The sequence below is a fragment of the Nesoenas mayeri genome (genome assembly GCF_963082525.1).
Source record: "Nesoenas mayeri genome assembly, chromosome: 2".
Taxonomy (NCBI): domain Eukaryota; kingdom Metazoa; phylum Chordata; class Aves; order Columbiformes; family Columbidae; genus Nesoenas; species Nesoenas mayeri.
The window spans coordinates 10,598,104-10,619,483 of record NC_137543.1 but is presented as its reverse complement, the minus strand read 5'-3'; positions in this window follow the sequence as shown (position 1 = coordinate 10,619,483).

Sequence of the window (21,380 nt, the reverse complement as noted above, 5' to 3'; positions counted from 1 at the left end):
AGACTTGTTCCACTTTATAAAAAACAGGGAGCCATAGGAGATGAATTACAACTTTGTAGACCTGAATATGTATCCTTTCCTTGGTGCTGATATTTCTTCTACATTTCAGAGCTAAGGGATTTTTCCTCAGTGGCAGATGACCCCAATTTTTACCCTTACCCAAGGAGAAGACAATGACATGGTTTCCTGGAAGTTACATTTTGGGGAATCCAAAGTCTCTTAGAAGTATAAAGAAATTCTCTGAGGGGAAATTTATTCCTACAAGGATTTGCTGATTGTGACTCAGGCAATAACAACAAACTAATAGCAAATAGGAGGGTGAGAGAAGGGCAGTATTCACCGCGAAATGTAATACAAGCAGCAGGCAAGTATTTCTGAGGCCTAGACAGTCACAAGAAGTCTTGCATCTCATTTCTTTTATCTCCAGACTTCAGAAAGCAGATCTGTGTCTGAAAATCGCTGAAGGGGTTGGACTTCAGGGTTTATCTTCCAGGTTGAATGGGAAAGCAACACATTAGGAGGCAGTGTTATTACGTGCTTTTCTCTGTTGCAGAGTCTTTTTCATAATAATATATATATAATTATTATTTTTTAAATCTGAAGATACTTTCTGCTACACTCCTGAAAGAATTTGAATCCATGTCCATCCTTGCTCTACAGGGATGTACCTGGCAGCCAACAGGTACAGCCAGCTGCCTGTGCTGCTGGTTGATAGGCATAGGGACCACTCTGATCACTGCAGCAAGGATTGCCTGTGATTCTGCCAACACACAGAGGCACCAAGTGTTAACCACCAGAAAATGCCAAGGTCACAATGTCACTCCTGCCCTGAGCCCCTTGGAGCCTGTCTACTGCCTGTACCTATGTGAGGCTCACAAACAAAGCACAGGTGGGCACACAAAACTGTTTCGACTACAGATATTGCAACCAGAGCTTTATGCGGTAATCTAAATTCCACTTGAATTCCAAGGACAAAATAAATCCTCTGAACTTGTTTACAAATAGATTAACAGTAACAGATCTCTCTAGTGGCTTCTCTCTATATGAAAAACAGTGCTCAATTTTTAAAAGTTTTTAGTTTTCAAATGCATTTTTGGGAATCTGTTTAACACAGTAGTACCTGATCCAAATAGCTACTGGCATGAGTGGAGAGACTCTTTTTGCTTTCCATAGTCTTTCCATCACACCTGTGGAGATACACTTCTTCAGAGTAATCCAGATGCTACCTCTGAGAACAGCTGCTCTGTTTGACCATGTGCTCCTATCACTCAGAGATATGAACTGAAATGGGCTGACACCTACAATGTTTTTTGTGTTGTTTGCAAAGCCTGTCATTCCTCTAAAGACTACATAGGTCAGCTGGCCTGAATGGGAGAGGCTCGGCATCAGCTCTTGGGCTGGAATAATTGCTTCCACTCTCAACTGGGCACAGATGGAAAACAATAATTAACATGATATTAGCCACACAAATGCGGAATGGGGCTATTGATATCAGGGCACCAAAGTAATCATAAAAGACTTTGTGTTCTTGTCATCTAAGAAAAATATTTACATTCAGATGAGATGGAGTGATCAAAAGATTATCCAGCACCATGGATTATGGCTCTAGTCCACTGCAATAGGAGACTTTTCTCTGTTTCTCTCTTTCTCTCCCTTACCACTAATGCTAGACTGCTTTGTATCACACATTTCTCACTGGTTACTCTTCCATTGCACCCTATATTGAGCATTTCCAACTGCTGTGACCTGTCTTAATCTCCTGAAATAACAAACTGCTGTTTGATTTGTTGTGTTTTAGAGTAGCTGCTGCGCAGATATCCACCATAATGCTAAGGATCAATTAAGATTGATGACTAAGTAAACCAAAAAAAGCCTCCCCATGAAACACACAGAAAGCATATGATAAGGTGAGTGTGTAAATTTGATGCCATGTATGGAGAGTATTTTTTTCAAATATTGTTTTTATTCAGGCAAACCCATTGAGCTATTTGGAGCAACAGCTTTTAGCCTATCATCAAATGTCATGTTTCTTTCTTAATCTGATTTCATATATATATATAAAAAAAAATCACTGTGAGTTTTCATAATGGAAATGTATTTCTTGACAACAGGAAGCAGCCCCCGAGCACCACCTGCAACATTCAGATTTTTGCATTAAAAAAGCCTTCCCTGCGTAGAAAATACATCAAATTACAGAAAAATTTCTCTATGGGAGTTAACCCTTGCCTGTGTAATAGTTCTGCTCAGTAATTTGCAATGTATTTTTGAAAGATGACCTGGGAATGCAACCTATTATTGGTGTTTCACTGCAGGTGGACAGTCGCCCTTATTTCAACTAATTTTTGATGCCCACAATATTTCCCCATAGTTTGCGTGGGAGAAGCTTCCTCTGTCTCTCTTATTTCAGTTATTCATTCTCCTTCCAAAGTGAGCAGTGACCCTCCGGCTTTGTGGCATTTTTGGTTTGTGACTTTCTTTGCTGTCAGACTTCCAGAGGTAGGTGTTACCCACTCCCAGGCCTTTTCTTCACTCATGGGTAGAGCGGCACTTTCTATTCGGCACAGGCAAAGCACCATTATGTTATGTGGGAAAAGGAACAATTTGGTAAACACTGTGAAAAACACTTGCAAAGTTGTTGCTATTACAATAGGTTTCTTTAGAAAAAACTTTGACTTCCTCAAGCAAAGATGGGTCAGACTCACTTCCTGTGCAGCAAAGGTACATCATATTTCCACCACACGTACCGATTCCATTATAAAGACAAGGAAATCAGAGTGTGAATTGAAAACTTCTAGAAATACCTTAGTAAGCTTCAATGTCCTCAGCAATGCATGGGTAAAAGTAGAGGATTGGACATGTTTCCTTAAGATGCCTTCACACAACCATGAACTGTCCTCATTGTCAATGTGGCCATTACTGACCTGAGGGCAAGCATGAGATCCTGAAAGCAGGGAGCACTAGCACTGTCTTAATGAATTATTTTGTTGCTTTGACCAAAATAGGAAACCTGTTCACCTTTGACCTATCTCCTCTAAAAGTATTTTTGCAACCCCTGGCCTCTGGATGGGATAGAGAGCAAATAGTGAATCTGGTGAAACACAAATGTTTGGAAAACCTTCTTTCAGTGTTATCTTGGTGTCACTAGAAAGTATCTTAAAATTTGTGGGGGAAGTGCGTAGGTACACAGAATGGAGAAGACCACTTCAAAATACATGGCAAAAAATGTTTGTGGGGAACTCCTCTTGTGTTCCTATTGAAGCCAGCAGATAGTATGTGTGTATTACCTGAATATCGTTACCTTGCCCAGCACAGAATCAACAGGTACAGTATAGCATGCAAAATTTTAGTCTTCAGTGATGGATTTGTCTGGCAAATAAACTTCTGTTTTCTGATACATAGCGTTAATAAGAGACCTGACACTCTCTCTCTGTTTGTTGCTGCTGAAATGTATAATCTACATTTGGAATGTCAAACTTTCCTCCTATCTAATTAATATTAAAATGCAATAATTTACCTGTTTAACTGACAGTACCTATCTTTGCAATCTGTTGCAACAAGTAGTCAAGGTGTCAGCCCTTAAACTCTGTTTTCAGCTAGGCTATCTCAAAACAACAAACATGTTAGGATGGAAACTTACACTGCAGGATGTGTTCAGAAGCTGCAAATGTAAAGATGAGCATTGGCAGCTACAACAGCTGCAGCTAATTCCCTCCTGTTTTTCAGGGACTAATAAAGCAGAAGTAGCTTAATGGCAAAAATAACTGTAGTGATAAATATCAGCAGCTTCATCTCTTGCATCATAATCCAGGGGGCCAAGTGAGAGGGTGTCTGAAGGCTGGCGGACACCTGGCACATCACATAGCCCTGTGGGATGTCACTATAATTTACTGTTAGAATTCATCAATATTTCTGTCTCCCTAGAATGTGTTTCCTAGCAGAAAATCTTCAGACTAATCTTGCTGAAGGCATTCTTTTCTAGGGGTTCACAGATGGCAGAGACCATAAAATTCTTGAGTTTAAATATACATGGACCCATCAACTCTTTAATTTATTCTGGCATCATGTATCTCACCTCTTTTTGAGGATTAAATTAATTCCATAAGTTAAGTTTGCCTAAAGCTTATCTGTCATTTTTAAAGCTGTGTTTTGCTCACCTATAGTAAAAAGAGACTGACAAATTGAACACAGGTGAATAGTTAGGGAAACGGAGAATTTATTTTTACAGCAGATTAAAAGAGGATGGTTTGGGCAACCTGGAAAAATGATGACTGAGAGGGAGAAGCTTACATTTGGGGGTTAATGATAGAGAGAAGGACAAAGTCAAAGAACTATCTGGGAATGAATCTTTATAAACTGAAAATTAGAAGAAGGACTCTAACAGCAAGAAAAGTTCCATAAGGTGGTCCCAGGCAGTCATGGAGAAGAGAAACTAGAACTGTTTCAGTGGAAGTGGTTAAAACTTAGAGTGTGATTTGTTAAAGGCAATATTGTAGGATAGGAAAAGGATGAGATAAGAGCTGGAAATTAAACAGTGAGATATGAGGATAAGATAATTTGTTTGGCTTCCCAAAAAAGAGGATGAAAGGAGACAGATCATGGTGAGTTTGTTATGCTCTCTTCATAACAGTATTTAATTAGTTCACTGCATACATCCTGGGGTCTACTGTTGCCTGCAGGCACTAGGAAGAAACAGTATTTTCTTTCTTGATGCTTAACTTTGCTTTTGGGAGACAGTGAAAATTGGTTTTCTTCTGAAGTTTCAGAGATTAGCTACAGCTAGAAAAGGTCCCCTGGGCAGAGTATTTTGGTGTATCAGTAACAGCTAGAAACTTTTCAACACACTGTTAGTGCTGTCTGAATCACATATTCCTGGTTAAACTGACCTCTCAGCTTCAGAATGGAAAAACCTTTCCTCTAACCAGCATAACAAGGACCTTAGGTTTTTTTGCTTTCCACCAGGTTCAGGGCATGATACACTTCCTGAGATTCTCTGCTATTTACAGCTCTCATGCAGCTGCAGAGACCTGGGATATTGCTGATGATCCCCTTCTTTCCCCGGGGCACAGACTTTGGGTCTCAGGTTTGCTGTGGGGGTGGAGAAACAGTCTGTGCTTTATGGTAGGCAGAGGTTGGGAATAGTTTGCGTGGACCTCTCGAAAGCTACTGGCTATTGCATTGTAATTTGTAGCTCTGTAGACCGCCTCAGGATCCCTGATGGTCTCACCCAGATCTGTGGTTTGAAGTTATTCACTTGCATGTGTTCATTCAGGATGAACCTTCAGGACGCAAACTTAGACAGGTAATGTACAACTAAAGAGTGGTAATGAATTCAACCAATCAGAGACTTTTATTACTATTTTGTACAGAAAAAGGCCTTGTCAACATTTTTCATTGTAGCAAAGCAGGACATTGATCAGACATGTACAGGACAAAAGGTAAGAGACTTCTTGATCTCCTGATGAGGAAAGGTGGTGGGTTTGTGGGTGCTTTTGTTTTGTGTGTATGTTTTGTTTCTTGCATTTTTTCTTCTACTCTTCTTTCACAAGGTTTTCTCCCAAAATCGCAGTAATGACATTTTCACCTTGTTATTAAAAAATCCTCTCTTTGATGGATAACAAGCAAATAATAAGGGAAAAAAAACCCTCTTTCTGCTTTTCCAGCTGTTTTGTGATACCAAATATAAATTATTTGGATTTAACTCTCTTTTCCACCAACCATAGCATTAAATTTGCAAGTAGTAAATACTTTCAGTTTACTTTTACATCCTTGATATAGAAGATAAAATTAAATCAAAACAGAATGCATGACTAATTTGGCAGATACAAAGTTATTTCTCTCCTCTGACTTACCAAAAAGTCCATGCCACCCACATCAAGGAAACAAATAACTTCTGATGTATGTTCAGCTTAAGATAGGTACACCCAGTCTTACATTTTAGGTTGGCTGAATTGCCATCTACTCTCCATTAACTACATGAGGAACGAAAGGTGACTGCTCCTCAATGACGGGATTTCTTGTTGAATGCACAAAGACTGAGCTATCTGCTGTTAGTCTTCATCAGCTCCCTGTATCTTCTACCTAAGCAGTATAAACTATTTAGGGGGAAAAAAAGTGTTACTTCTTTGGGGTTTCTGATGGGTCAGGTATGATCAAGAGTGACCCCAGTTTAACTTTTTCTATGATCTCACCTTTCCTTTTGGGTTAAACCACAAATATTCTCCATTTCAAACTCCAAAGCATTTATGGGTGGTGGCTGGATTCTCTCTTTAGCTTTAGTGCACACATCTTTTCTTTGTGGGATAATAAGAGGGTAGGTCTGCTTATACACCTAGGCCCTAAAGGGCCCTGACACTCAAAAATACAGAAATCTAACAGCATATTTTACAGTGGCCTGTAGCTGAGATAAACTCAGCAATCTAACAGATTTTAAAAATAGCAGTTATAATTAAATCTTATTTTAAATATATTTAGCATGACATTTTCACTTAAATAAATCTCATGAGACAGATGTGTTATATTGAATTAACACCTTTACAGGCTATGTGATTTTTAAAACAGTACGTAGATTAACAATCAATATTCCAAAGGACCAAATCCTGCCTTTCTTGAGTGCAAAATCTGAAACTTTGTTTTGCAAGATTTCTGTGATGTCAGTGATTTTTTTTTTTTATTTTATTTTTTTTTTTCAGTCTGAGAGGGGTTGATTTTCATATTTCTTGTCCATCAAGGGAAAAGTTGTCAGTCTTTTCAGTGGGTCATCCAACTTCTGGGAAGGGCAATGAAGCTGGTGAAGGGTCTGGAGCACAAGTCTGATGAGGAGCAGCTGAGGGACCCGGGGCTGTTCAGCCTGGAGAAAAGGAGGCTGAGGGGAGACTTTATCACGGTCTACAACTGCCTGAAAGGAGGTTGTAGCATGGAGTGTGGTCTCTTCTTCCAAGTAACAAGCAACAGGATGACAGGAAATGGCCTCAAGTTGCACCAGGGGAGGTTTAGATTAGATATAAGGAAAAAATTTCTTCACAGAAAGGACTGGGAAGCACTAGAACAGGCTGCCCAGGGAAATGGTGGAGTCACCATCCCTGGAGGTGTTTAAAAGACGTGTAGATGAGGTTCTTAGGAACATAGTTTAGTGCCAGATTTAGGTTAATTGTTGGACTTGATGATCTTGAAGATCTCTTCCAATCAAAAGGATTCTATGATTCAGTGGCTGCCTTACAGGCTCTTAATTTTGCTGATATCCGTTGCATCTATTGTAAGCAACCTGCAAGGGTCAGGCTCTGTGACTGTCAGGCTGTAAGGCCATCCATAGCTTGCAAATTTGTCATGAACAACATGAAAATAACGTCAGTTGACCAGATTGCCATAGTTGTTATCTCTAGATCTTGGGGTAGTTTATCCTAGTACCTGGGCATATGCAGATGGATATGACAAATACGCTCATGAGACAAGGGAAGAATGCTTTAAAAGCCAGAAAAAAAAATTGTGGTTACTATGGAAACATAAATCTCTTGGGCCTTCTGCATACCAGCACAAAGTTTCTTTCTGACATCTTTGTAGATCTGTTCTTCTTTTCCTGCTAGTGTAAGGCAGGAGTGATTTCATTCATAGTATGTAACAACTTAGCTGACACAAATAAAGATGTTTTCCACTGTCCATCGTCTATCAATATTGATAATCCATGCTGTTTGCAACCAAATTGAGGTTGATTTTAAGGAGGCGTAGGTGGGTTTCAGAGAGTGTAACCAAACAGACAAAAAACTTACATGATGCAATGGTATGTCAAGTATGCAAAATTGGTTGTTTCTGGTAGTTTATGGATAATTATTCTCTTTTCTTTATGAAGAATTTGGAATTATAAAGGTTAAATACACAGAAAAAAAAATCTATCAATATTTTATTATTTTATTAATTACTAAAGAAACTGTAACTAGCACTTTGCTACAAGATTTAAAGATCTGTTATGTATATCGCTTAGCCATTCTCTATCATCTTTTCTTCTTTTGCTGTTAATCACAAGCAGCTAGAACTAGAAGATAATGAAGAATTAAAAGATTAGAGATCTGGCAAGTTTGCATATTAAAAGCAAAGTCAAAGAGCAAAGAAACCACAGTGACTGATATAGTGAGAGTGAAGTTTATAATTCCTCTTCAACTAGCGAGACAGAAAAATATCCCCATGGCACTTCCACACAGGAGGAGGCAGTTCTGCTTACCTCTGGAACAACTGAAGACAAGAAATCAAACTAAACTATTTGGGGCAGATCTTCACCCCAGTCTCCTGTGGGGTGAGTGTTCACTGAAGAAAAGAGAGACTTAAAGGTTCCAAAACAAGTGGCAGACCAGCACAGCGTTCAAAGATCTTGACTAGTAACATCTCTCACTGCTAAAATCTGGGGTGCTAGAGTCCCTTGAACCTTTAGCGCTACTAAAGCTAATAGACCTAATTGTATACCTGTAAATGGATGAACCATGAGTAAAAGGAAGGAGTACAGGGTGACTAGTTCAGATGTAGACAGAGTGACTTAGGTTTTAAAATATTAGTTTCTGTTTCAATTTTAGAAGCCCTATGGTATCCCATGTGGTTTTCCAGCACATCCTCAGAAAGGCACCAGTCTCCTGTGCATTTGACATCATAGTTGCCAGCCTTGTCCATGTCGCATCTACTTTAGAGTATCTATAGTACCTCCAGATCCTTACACAGGGATAAATTCAAAGGCCCAAAACTTTTGGTGAGCTGAATCCCACTATGAAGTACAGCAAAATGGTCCATTGCCACTGTGGGGAAGGCATTTCCCTGGCCCCAGAGGCTCATCTTCCCTATATGTAGGATGTTCATACATTTTAATACATGTTAATACATTTCAGTGAGGAATTTTCTGCACTTCAGGCACAAAGTATTAGTGAGGAAGAAGTGACAAAGCTGCTCCTCAGCATCTGAAAACATGAGTATGAAGGTGAGGATCCTTCCTTGTGTGTTCAAGCACCAGAAAGCACAACCATGCCAAAAATAAACTTCAGGTCACTTTTGGAATTTTCTTCTTGGCAGCTGCACAAGCTAGTAAAAGGTCAGTAAAACAAGAAAAAATACTCGTTATCTGATAGTGACTTTTAAAATATTCTTTGAGTAAGGCCGAGGGTGAGTATTGAAATAAACCTTTAAATCAACATGGTTTTTAATCTGCCTCTTTTATTTCTCTCCTTTTTCCATACACTGAGCTTGGTTAGCCAAGACAGTCCTGCAAACTTTTTGTTTCAGGCTGGTTGTTCATTTGTTGCACCTATTACATTGTCGTGGCAATAAATCATGTCCAATCAACCTTAGAAATGTGCCTCTATTTCTTGACACTCTTATTATTGTGAAAAACAAAGACAGACAAAAATATCATGGACTATCTTGCTCTTTCTGGTGGAAGAGCCAAAAAGCTGACATTTATATTGTTCAGTCATGAAGATGCCAGTTAAGTGATGATCATACCTGCTCCCTTGCTGTTTTGCAAAGAACAGTATTTTCCACAGTGAAGACAATTATGTTTCTCTTCTTTGTAACAAGATACTTTGGTGTCTGATAAGTTCTGAAAAAAATTATGGAATAAAATTTTAAAAGGCATCTACTCACTGTTACCGGTATTTCTACTTGGCAATTTTCCACTTCATAAACATACAAGTCTTACCTAAATAGCTATTGAACAATAGTAGCATTGTTTTTCATTTCCATCACGTATAATGCAATGATCTTACTGTGAAAGTTTGTGTGCTGTATTTCATTAGCAATCATCTGTACCATCCAGACTATGCAAGAACTTCTGTTGTTGCTGCTGTTGAGTGACATTTTTAATCTCAGTTTCAAGTCAGAAATAATATTTTGGGAGCCTAGTGAGTGCATAAAGATTTCTGGTACAAGTGTCAGAGAAAATGGACTTAATCAGCAGAAATTATTTGCAGAGGTCTGTCATTCTAGAAAATAATGGAAGTTTTATTGCAGTCATTGTTTAAACTTCAGAAGTACAAAGATGGCCTGCCAGTAATATTCAAAATTTGACACTTCTATGAAGATATCACCAACATTTAAGTGATTAAATTAACCTTCTGTGTTTCCTTCATTTAATAAGCTGTAGTCTTGCCACAGTACTAATGATGAACATGCAGTTTGAAGTCCCCTTGATTAAACTGGATTTCAGGGTATTGCAAATCTTTCGGAACTGATTTATTGCCAGTCTGTTTGGGGAATTGCCAAATCTAAAATTCTTTCCAGAAGGATATCAGTCCATACTGAGAGAGAGAAGAGGAAAAGAGAGAGGGGGAGGAAGGGAGGAAGGGAGGAAGGGAGGAAGGGAGGAAGGGAGGAAGGATCCAGAGGGATCCATACAGTTTAGATAAAGCCCAACTGTGGTGATAAGCATCAGCACTGCATATTAATTGACTTACAGCTGTGTATTTGCAAAGACACGTCAATGAATGGTACCAGGATAGCATATTAAGGCTTATCAGTAGATTAATATAATTTGTCAATTATTACAGACTGGATGCATCAAATCTCTTTTCCTATGCACATACGGAACAACAACTCAGTATGGTTACTGTTACTGTTTTGTCACTGAAAGGAGAATATTAAACTATTTATTATGCTGAAATGATTCTTTTCTTTTGGCTGAGAAAAGCAGCTATTTGAGACCTGATTCAAAGACAAGACACAATCAGTAGGTGTGCTTTCTCAGAGATCCTAGTGAGGGCACTAATTAGGCTATGTGCTTTGAAGTATTTTTTGTGTGCTCTCCAGAATCCACCGAAATTGCTATTAGCATCTCTGCTAACCATGAGTTGGAGACTGCATGTGTCAAATGACTTTCAAATGACTTTTATTTAGGACAATGATTCTTAATTTTGTTATTATTTTTAATTATGTAAGTGGGGCAGGAAGATACCTCTGATTTTAGAAATAGATGTTTACAGTAAAGATCAGATTCTCAGAGGTCTTTACCTTAATCACAGTTCCCACTTCTGAAAATCAAACTGGGTTCCTATTTTCCATCTTTTGGTGTATTTGAATGTCCAGTCCTTAGAAACCGAAATTTTTTGACCTTTAATGAAAAAAATCTTGCTCAGTAAAAGTACTCAGTGTTCTCATTCACATTTAAGTCATTAAATGAAGCAAATGCAGCTAAAACACCTGGATCAATCATGATCTAAGATTCCTAGTTTGTTATTTTGGGGGTTTTGGGTTCTCATGCTTCTTTTTTTTGATGGAACGATTATTCAGAGAAAAGTAGTGTATAGAATAACAGACAGTTAATCTTTCTTGCCATTCTTAGAGACACCAAAGATCAGTCTTTCCAAACAGGTGGCTGGATTATGCAACTTTTTTTTTAATATAATTGGGCCATAATCTACACAAACCAACTTTTTTTTTTTTCTTTCCCCACACAGTAGTAATTTCCTTAATGGGAAAACAGCTTTTACTAAAAGACAGAATACCTAGTGTGCAGAGATGAGTTATGAAAATGCACAAGAGACATTTTACTATGAGATTCCACAGCAGATGCACATTTGTAAGGCAGTAATTACTTGCATTTCTGTGTAAAGACAAACACGGAAGAGACATAATGACTTCGAGGGTTTTTCAGTGGCAGTTCCTAAAAATACTATAGGAGTCATAAACACAACCTACAAGCAGCCTTCTTCATCTGTCTGACAATTTGCAAACTCCCAAGGGATTTCTGATGATGTTATGCCCCAAGCTGTTGATCATCATCCTGGTATGAATCAGATCAGCTCATTAGAAAAGGCCTATAATCCACAGGGAGCATCAAAATGTAGGGTATGATCATTAATGTTGACAGAAATATGGAATTTACATCTAGGTTGTTAAGATGATGCCAACAAAATCTCCCTCCATCTGAAACAGGAGAGGAAAAGGTTGTTTGAATTTTTGTCAAGAATAGCATTTGCTGGGAAAAAAAAAAAAAAAAAAAAAAAAAAAAAGTATTTTTAGAATCACAGGGAATAATCAGGATTTCTAGTCAAATCTGGCAGAGAATTTTGACCAAAATTTAAAATATTTATTAAAAAAACCCACAACATTTTGTTTCTACATATTCTGGTTAAAACAGTTTGACTTTTCATTCTGAAAAAAACCCATGTATTTTTAAAAAGAAGCTTGGCTATATTTTTTAAAGCATGTAAAAGAAGTTTGAAAATTGAGACATCCTCTAAGTTTGTCCACAATTGGTTGTTTGGGGAGATTGTTTTCATGTAAAAGACAAAAAGCAAGAATATTTAATCTTGAGGCAGGGTTTTTTTGAGGCTTTTTTTGTGTGTGCTGTTTGTTTGTTTATTTTTGGTTTCTCTTCTCAGCTTCTTCAGTTTACCTGACAAATCAGCCTCTTACCCATGAATGTCATGTTGGGCTGGGGAATGTTACACCCTTCCACCTTGATTACCACTTTTCAGTAAGGTGGTATACATGTGGGATAATTCAGATGAAGGCAAGTCAAGTGCTTTTAGCATATTATTCCTGATTTACAATAGTTTATAGAGAGAGAACAGTCATGCTTTGTTCTGGTTTGCCTTGTTTTGTTTTGTTTTCATACAGTTCATTTAGGTAAAATTAAGAGTTGTTATCATGGCTAAAAATGGGAGGGAAACTGTAAATCACTAGAGCTGAACATACAGCCCTAAACCTTGAGCTAGAGTTTCTAATAATAATTTATGAATGATTCTTAGTATTTATAGAATTAAATGGAATTTAAGTGCCAAACAGCTATTCTATTCTCACTCCTGCTGTAATAGACTCCTATTTTTCTCTCATCAGAGTGGGGAGAGGAACTGATAATATGTCAGTGGTTAATGAAAAGGTCTTGGTAATGAATAATTTACTATTCTTGGAGATGTTTATGAAAATTAAGTCTCACCAAGGGTATAACTCTTCAGCAGCTTGAGGGAATCAGAAAATACACTGCTGTAAGTAGTTTCAAAATTTGGCTCAGAGCAATGAGAACTTTCTTTCTGGATGACAGTTTGTTTTAACACAGCTAAAGGCTGTCATTCATGTTTGTACTGAATATAATTGAGCTAAACAACACTAAAATGATGACAGAGAGATGGACAAGATAACACCTCCATCACTAACAAGGTGAAGTGTGCTTAAGAAATAACAAGTCCACACTAAAGATTTCCAAAAATACCTAGTGATTTTGGAGACTTTGTTTACTGAGCACTCAACTTGCAGGAAAAGCAGTTGCAGGAAAAGTCAAGTTACCCTTCAGTGTTCAGGAAAAGTAGATCCCTGAGGATCAGGCCTGCTCAAGATGTGTTAAACTGGAATTCCAGGTAGGTGCTAAAAATAGCCACTTGCTTTTGGAAGCCCTTAGCTTGAACAGAGGTGGATCAAGTGGAGAGCATCCCATCTGCCTCCTACCCAATAGGGTAGATATGTCTTGATACTGTTAACTATTGCTGTGTGCTTGCCTAAAGTGGGAAACTGCAAGCCCATGGCACCCAAAGAAGAAGGGAAGTGGTGATGGAGAAAGTGAGAAGAAGCCCAGGTGTCACCTGGCCTTGCAGGTGACAGAAACTGAATGCTGGGAGTCAGTTCATAGAATCATAGAATCATTTTGTTTGGAAGAGACCCTTCAGAGCATCAAGTCCAACCTTAACCTAAATCTAGCACTAAACCATGTCCCTAAGAATCTCATCTATATGTCTTTTAAACACTTCCAGGGATGGTGACTCAAGCACTTTCCTGGGCAGCCTGTTCCAGTGCTTTACAACGCTTCTAATGATGAAATGTTTCCTAATATCCAATCTGAACCTTCCCTAGTGCAACTTGAGGCCATTTCCTCTCGTCCTATCACTTGCTATTTAGGAAAAGAGACGAACACCCTTCATCTTACAACCTTCTTTCAGGTAGCTGCAGATAGTGAGAAGGTCTTCTGTTAGCCTTCTTTTCTCCAGGCTAAACACCCCCCAGTTTCCTCAGCCGCTTCTGATCCAACCAGAGATGAGTACTGGTGAGTGGAACAGCATTCAGCAAGGACCCTGCGTTTACTTATACCCTTGCTCCTGCTCTGTGAAGCAGGTTAAATGGCAGCGCTTCTTCACTCAACAGGCTTATGAAAGAACCAGGTGGCCTATTCACTGCCATTCCTCTTTTTTTCCATTGCCTGCAACTTGAATTAGAACAGTTTACTATTTGCTCCGCAGGCAACTGATCCCTTCCTGCTTAAACAAAGATGATGTTGTAACCACAATTGCAGGCAACCTGCTGTGTTCTTCTCACTAACTTCTGCATTGTAATGATTCTTTTTCTTCTGCTGCTGAAACTGCAGTTCTCACCCCTTTGACTTTAGGTCTTTGTCATTAATTCTCCACCTAACATTTTTCTGTCCCTAAGTTCTCTTCCTTTGCATGACCATGTTTAAGGTTGGGTGTGCAGGAGTGCAGGAGATGAGGGAACAGCATTGTGTAAAACTGAGAGCTCCAAGGCTTTTTTGATGTTGTGCAGCTGTACATGCCATTTAAAGTGAGGGGTGTAGAAGTAATCACTTAAAAGGATGGTTTAGCATCTCAATATAAAGCAAAATTTGCCCAATTCTTCCTTCTTAGTCAACATGCACCAACAGTCACTCACAGCAACTTACAGTCTCTTTCCGATTTCTCTAAAATGTTGCTATACTATAAACCTGAATTACTTACAACTATTACTGTTCCTGCCAAAAAGTAAAAAACCTCCAGCCAGATTTATTAATGTCATATGAAGCATCATAAATACTCTGAAATTAACTGCATTTCCTTACTGTGCCTGAAACGTAACTATTTAGAAATGTTTTACCTTCATTCTTTTAAATTACGTTTCCTTCCAGTCATAAGATCTTTAGACTAAAATGGTTCAGATCTTGGAATCATGGAATCATTTGGGTTGTAAGGGACTTTAAGGATCATCTGGTTCCAACCGCCCTGCCATTGGCAGGGACACCTTCCACTAGAGTAGGTTGCTCAGAGTCTCTGATATTATTAATTTTCCTTGTGTAGGAACTAAAATTCAAGGCATGACCATAGAGTACTCTGAAAATTGCTTCCTGATTTCACTTTTAAACCAGCATTCTGGTTGTCTCATTTCTTTATTTATTAAATTGTTGATGGTTTGTTTTATGGTTTTTATTTTTTGTTTTTGGTTTTGGTTTTTTTATCTCCTGGGGCAATATCTAGAACAATCTGACTATTGATAACATATTAATAACATGGACACTTTGGCTTGGAAGAGTGTTTTCCTTCTTAACACAGACGAGTCCAATCTGTGGCAACAATAATAGCTGCAAGTGTAGTAATGTAAGTAAAGGACAGCCTTATCTTCTGTCTCACTCAGCAGGAAAAGTGTTTTCTAGTCACTGAGCAGGTCTTTGGTAAAGAAAGAGCAGATGTTAGGTCTGAAATTAAGAGAACTGTTTCATCCCAGGTGAATATGTGGCATCTGCTCCAAGTGGAAAAGCCTAATAGATCAATAAAAACAACACTAAAAAAGGAAAACAACTCCATCTGTTTGGTTTTTTTCCCCCTCTCTGTCTCTCACATACACTGACACAAGCTCTGAACAATATCTCAAAAAACTGACTAAGATCTTTGACAAAGCCGTATGTAATGTGGATGCTGGGCTAGCTCCAATGAAAAATGCAGGTATCTTATGGTTAGGGGCTACAAACCCTGCCTAAGGTAACTGGTGGGATTCCTGGTAGAACTTGGGAACATCAGGTCCCTTTGCAGTTCCAGGAATGACCCAGGTTTCTCAGAAGAGACTAGTTAAACCAAACCCAGCACTGCTGAGTTGCCCTGGAAGGGGAAATTATCTGAGAGTATAAACACTGGGCTCTGATTGTTACTGTGAAGACAACTAGTGTTGGGTTTTTTTCTTCCAACAGCTCTTTAGTGTGAAATAGCCATAAGTTCGTCTCAGCATAGGTAAGACCCTAGATTTCTCCTTTCCCATTTTGGTATCCTAGCCTCCACGAGTTCGGGTTTGTTTCCTTACAAAGTCACAGAGCACTGTTATCTCAACATTTAACCGGGCTCTGGCAAATACAGTGAGCCAACTGCCACTGTTTTGGGCTAGCAGGGACATATTGTGTAAAACAACCCCATGAACCTGAACATCACTGAGAGAGCAGATCATATATTCCTGTAAGTAAGAATATACAGAGTCAGATCTGTACAGCATGTATAAAAAGCAAGAACTGTGGGAGAATAAAAGCCCTTTTGGCACAATGTGTGAGACGATATATCCTAGTCAGCTTAATTAGAGAGGTTTTTGAACAACGAACAAAGGTGTCAAAAGACCATATGTGATGGTGATGGAGAACTTCAGCTTCCTTTAGGAAACTTTTACAGCAATATAATCACCTGCCAAGCTTTGAAATGTACCAAAACTTTTTTTTTTCTTTTTTTTTTTTCTTTCCCTCTTTTTCCCCCAGGAGTTAGAGAAGTCAACTAGAAGAATGACTATTTCAGCTTTCTTTCCAGCTAATTAAAAGGAACTGACTAAGTATCCAAAGGTAGATGATAATTTGGGAGAAAATGACTGTGAAGAATAACATTCATTACTCTAAGGAATAGGTTGAAAAGGATAAGTACAGTAAGACTAGGAGAGAACCTGTTCACTTGGTAGGCAAGGAGGTAGGTAGGATCTCTGGGGAAGACAGTCCAATTCAAAGCAGGCAGGTGATCTGTTATAGATTGTATCACATACTGAGAAGTAAACTCCCATAATGCAAAGAACAGGAGGGAAGCAAAGCATAGTGAGAGGTGATTATGGCTGAATGAAGAGCTCTTAAAAGGTTTGAAAATAACAGTATTAAAGGTTGTACAAAATTTAAAAATAAGACCAGATGACTAAGAATGAACATAAATGGATAGTACATTGTAAGGAAAAAAAAAAAGTAATTCCTAATCAGGGAAAGAAAAATCTGTAGAAATAATTCAAATAGAAGTAGCAGACAGGAAAAAGTATCCTGGCAAAAAGCAAGAAGCCTACAGCAGTGTTTGCCTTCACTGCAAGGCCTCATTACAAGGAGACATATGACCCGAAGTAAGAATGAGGTTCAACAAAGACAAAGAAACAGAGAAAAGACATTTAAGAAATATTTAAGAAAGACTGGTATAAACAACTCAGCGGTTCAGCTGAAATTCCCTCTGCAGTACTTAGGGAGTAGCTGGCTGGTCACCACATCATTTGTTGGTATCTTTGGTATCACATGAGGGATGGGTGGTGGTGAGAACTGAAGGAAGGCAAACATCTGATCCATCTTTAAAAAGAGACAAGGATGTCACAGAGAAGTTCAAACAGCTCAGCCTCACTTAGGCTGTTGGAATGAGCCTCTAACACAACGTTATTAGATAAGCAATAATAACAATAATGTGGTAAGAACCAGCCAGCACCGAGTTTTCAACACAAATCAAATTCTTATATTTTGTTGTTGTGGGAGGAAGGTAAAGGAGATGCAGATAATCTAGATAATTTGCATTGCAGATAACTTTTAAACTTGAATTTTTAAGGGTTTGACACTGTCTTCATTTATATTCCTGTAAAACATGCAGAGGAAAAACAAAAAACCTTCTAGATAAAATCTTTATATTTACATAAATGGTCGGTGAAAAACACATGTAGGTTGTTTCAGTGGGAGGTTACAGAAAACTGACACGGTACTTCCTTTGTTTCTGTGTGAGGCACTTCTATTAATAAGTACTGGAATTAAACACAGAGTGATGAAATATTAGGATGAACCCCCCCATGAAGTGAAGGCTAAACTGTGCACAACATCTTACATTGTAAATTTAATGTGAGGCAATAAAGTTACGCTGGTGCAGAGCAGAAAGGATGAGTGTATTTCTGTGTGGCATTCACAGCTGTGGTGCTTGTGAAGAAAGAAAAGGAGTACATTCATCTTGACTGAATGCCTATGAGACCCCAGCTCATAGGGGGTTTCCCATACTGGGAAACCTCAGTGGAGAAAAGGAAACACAGGTATGATTTTTGAGGAAACATTAGTAGATCTGGGCCTTTTAGTTAAGGAGAGGGAAAAGGGAGGCAGATGCAGAGCTGAATCCACCATCCTTGCTTCACAGAGGCAGACTGTATTACCCTCTTGTTTCTTAAAGGTTAAAATTGATAAAGATACCACTACTTTCAGATACTCTTGCTTTCCTAAGACAATTATTTCAGCTCTTCATTATTTTTAATACTGTATTTTCTCTTAACCCCCTTATGTTTAGGTTAAATCCTGTTTTCTCTCTCTTTTCTTGTAAGCAATTTTTTAGATCTCTGGTCATTCCTTTTGCTGTTCTTTGCATTCTGTGAAACTTCTCTAAAAACATTGCCCAGCCATGGTTACCCTCCTTAATATATCTCTTTTAAGGAATTGCCAGCTCTCTTTAACACTTTTTTTTGTAGATTTGCCTTCCATAAGCCCTAATCTGTCAACTCTCTACATGTATTGAAGCCTGGTATCTTGCTTTCTATTATCTCTTTTTATTGTTCCTTCTTTATAGTCTGAGGTTTGTGAAACCTGTCGTTTTACTGACTCTTAATCTTCCTATTCTTAAATCATTATTCTTTCTTTATTAGAAACAGAACAGGTAAAGCCTCTAACGCTTTGCTATTTCAGATTTCCCTACTGAAAAACAAACAAACAAACAAACAACAACATCAACAAAAACAACAAACAAACAAAAAAACCCCACCCAAAAAACAAAAAAACCCAACCCAACCAACAAAAAAACCCCAGTAAGCCAAAACTTCCAAGTGTATTCCAAGGATTGGAACTTCTTTCTCCAGAAGTCCTCTATGGAGTGAAAGTTTTGTTTTTTTTAAATCCAAACAAGCCTTATTTTCTTGAGTACTTCAACAGTTTCTCTCAAGGAGTCTGACCCACCGGGATTTCACTGTTCGATGTCCTTTACAAGGCTCCCTCTATGAGAGCCACAATGTTCTTTCTTTCTTACTCAGACATTTTTAGCAGTTCTGACCCTCTACATTTCTATTCTGCACTTCTGAATCTATAAGAATATAAACAGAACATAAGGATACATGGCTCCTCAAACAGGTAAAGATGTGGAAGCCTTTGCCACAAGCTTTAGCTTGGATGAAAGTGACTGTGAAAAAAGTGAATGTTTCCACTTTAGTTCCTAGGCTGTCAGTCAGAGCACCATTTTCTTTTATTTAGCCTTTGAACTTTTTGTATCTATACATATCTACAGTAGTACATGTCTACAGTTTTTATATCAACACGTCCTATTTGGAAACTCTTCTCCAAGTTTTAGCAAGCCAGAGCTGCCTTTGCTTTCTTTCTGTATTTCATCCACATGACATATTTCATTTCAATTAAAAGGTCAACAGGTAATCAGCTGGGGCTTAAAGGAGAAGTGTCAGGCATATTCCAGTATAAGGAAGACAATGATAAATTATTCTATGTGTTCAGTAGAGGAGCACAAGAAATACTCAAATCTCTTTTTCAGCAAGAGACACAACACATGTTAAGAAAGTTTCTGACTCTAAGACAGATGAAACATAGAGATGGATTTTATGGAGTATACCTCACTGAGAGGTTTAAAAAATTGGGTTAGATAAATATCTCCTGGTAGCCATCTAGATCTATTGGTCAGATTTATATTGTTGTGATATATGAATGTAGAGCTACATTTGTAGCTTGTAGAGTTCTTGGAGATCATTCCAAAGTGCTGTAAATATAGACTTAATTAATGGCTTCATGTCATGCCATCTCAAAGAGTAGCCTGACTGCCTAAAAACAGAAGAGTTTGCCTCTTCAGCATAAAAAATATTGAAAGAAAAGAAGAACCCTTTAGAACACTTTAACATTCTAATGAGATTTCATTGTTGTGATAAAGAGATTTCACAAAGGGTAATAAAGAAAATGTGAAATGTCAATACACTAAATAAAATGTTCCTTAGACTATTCACAAGATCCTGATTAAGTTTGAGCTCATTATATAAACAGTTCCTTCAGCAGAAATCTGCACAGAAAATCTAAGTAAAAGAACATTCTGCTGTTATTAATAACTCTGGAGGGCAAGATCAGCATTGTACTTGAATATAAAATTCAAACCTCTCAACATTGATGGTTAAAGAATAATGGCTAAAAACATGTTTCTTTAGCTTATGCAGAAGTTTAATTCTAATATATTGGGGAAAGAAGTCCTAAGACCTGAAAAAAAAAGATGTTGACAGACTGTTGTGCATATATGGCAAGGCTAGAGATAAAGCCTAGCTGCTCTTCTCTTGTACTCTCTCATTGGCACAGGTAGCAAATATATATCAGAGTATTATGGCAGGATTAGGAAATTGCTTCTTGGGTTACATCATGCCCATTTTTCCCCCACAATTTGTATAGTAAGAATAGGGTGAAACAAAATATTTGAAACTAGATGCAAAGTCAGTATGAATTGTAAAAACAGTGCCTGTTTTTTCAGCTTCTGGACTCATAGAAACTGATCCATTAATGGAGTAAGACCCTTTTAGCTGATTTAATTCCACTGAAAACAGGCCTGTTTTCCTTACCCATTTTTCCTCAAGCCCTTTGATGCCAATTCTTACCATCAGATGGATTTTCAGACTGAAAATCATGAGTCCTGATTATAAAAACTGAATGACTACCAGAAAAATTAGGTTGCCAACACTTTCTTTTTAGTAACATTTAACAACATGTTGGCTTTTATTTGCCTATGTAGAAACTCACAGAATCACAGAATGGTTGGGGTTGGAAGGGACCTCTGGAGAGTATCTGGTCCAACCCACCTGCTAAAGCAGGTTCACCAGAGCAGATCACACAGGAATGTGTCCAGGTGGGTTTTGAATGTCTCCAAAGAAGGAGTTCTACCTTGTTATTAGCAACCCTGTGGGATTTGGAATGGAAATCATCATGAGCTGAATTATGGTCACTAGGCAGAAGACGTCCCTTCAGCTAGTGGCTGTTCTCCCAGCTCTACTGAAGCTACGTCAGTTTGCCCCTGAAACATGGTCCTTCATGACTGACGTATCCAGCTCTTTTGTTCTTTGCATTTTTTGTTACTTTGCCTTTCTTTTTATTTTATTACAGTACTATAAAAGCATATATAATACAGGCATAAGAGTATATGGGTACATAGTGTAGATATATGTAACACGTATTAATGTACTAATGTACAATGATATTCCGTTTACAGAACTTGATTATAGACTATCAGCATGGACTTCAGCTGCATTACTCTAATTTTACTGCAATGTTGGAAATGGCATGATTTTACTTCCATAAGAATGATTCCTATCATCAGGAAGCCACTCATTAATAGGACCCTTAGGGACAGATGGTGTTAAATGCATGGGTTATAACCACATGAAAA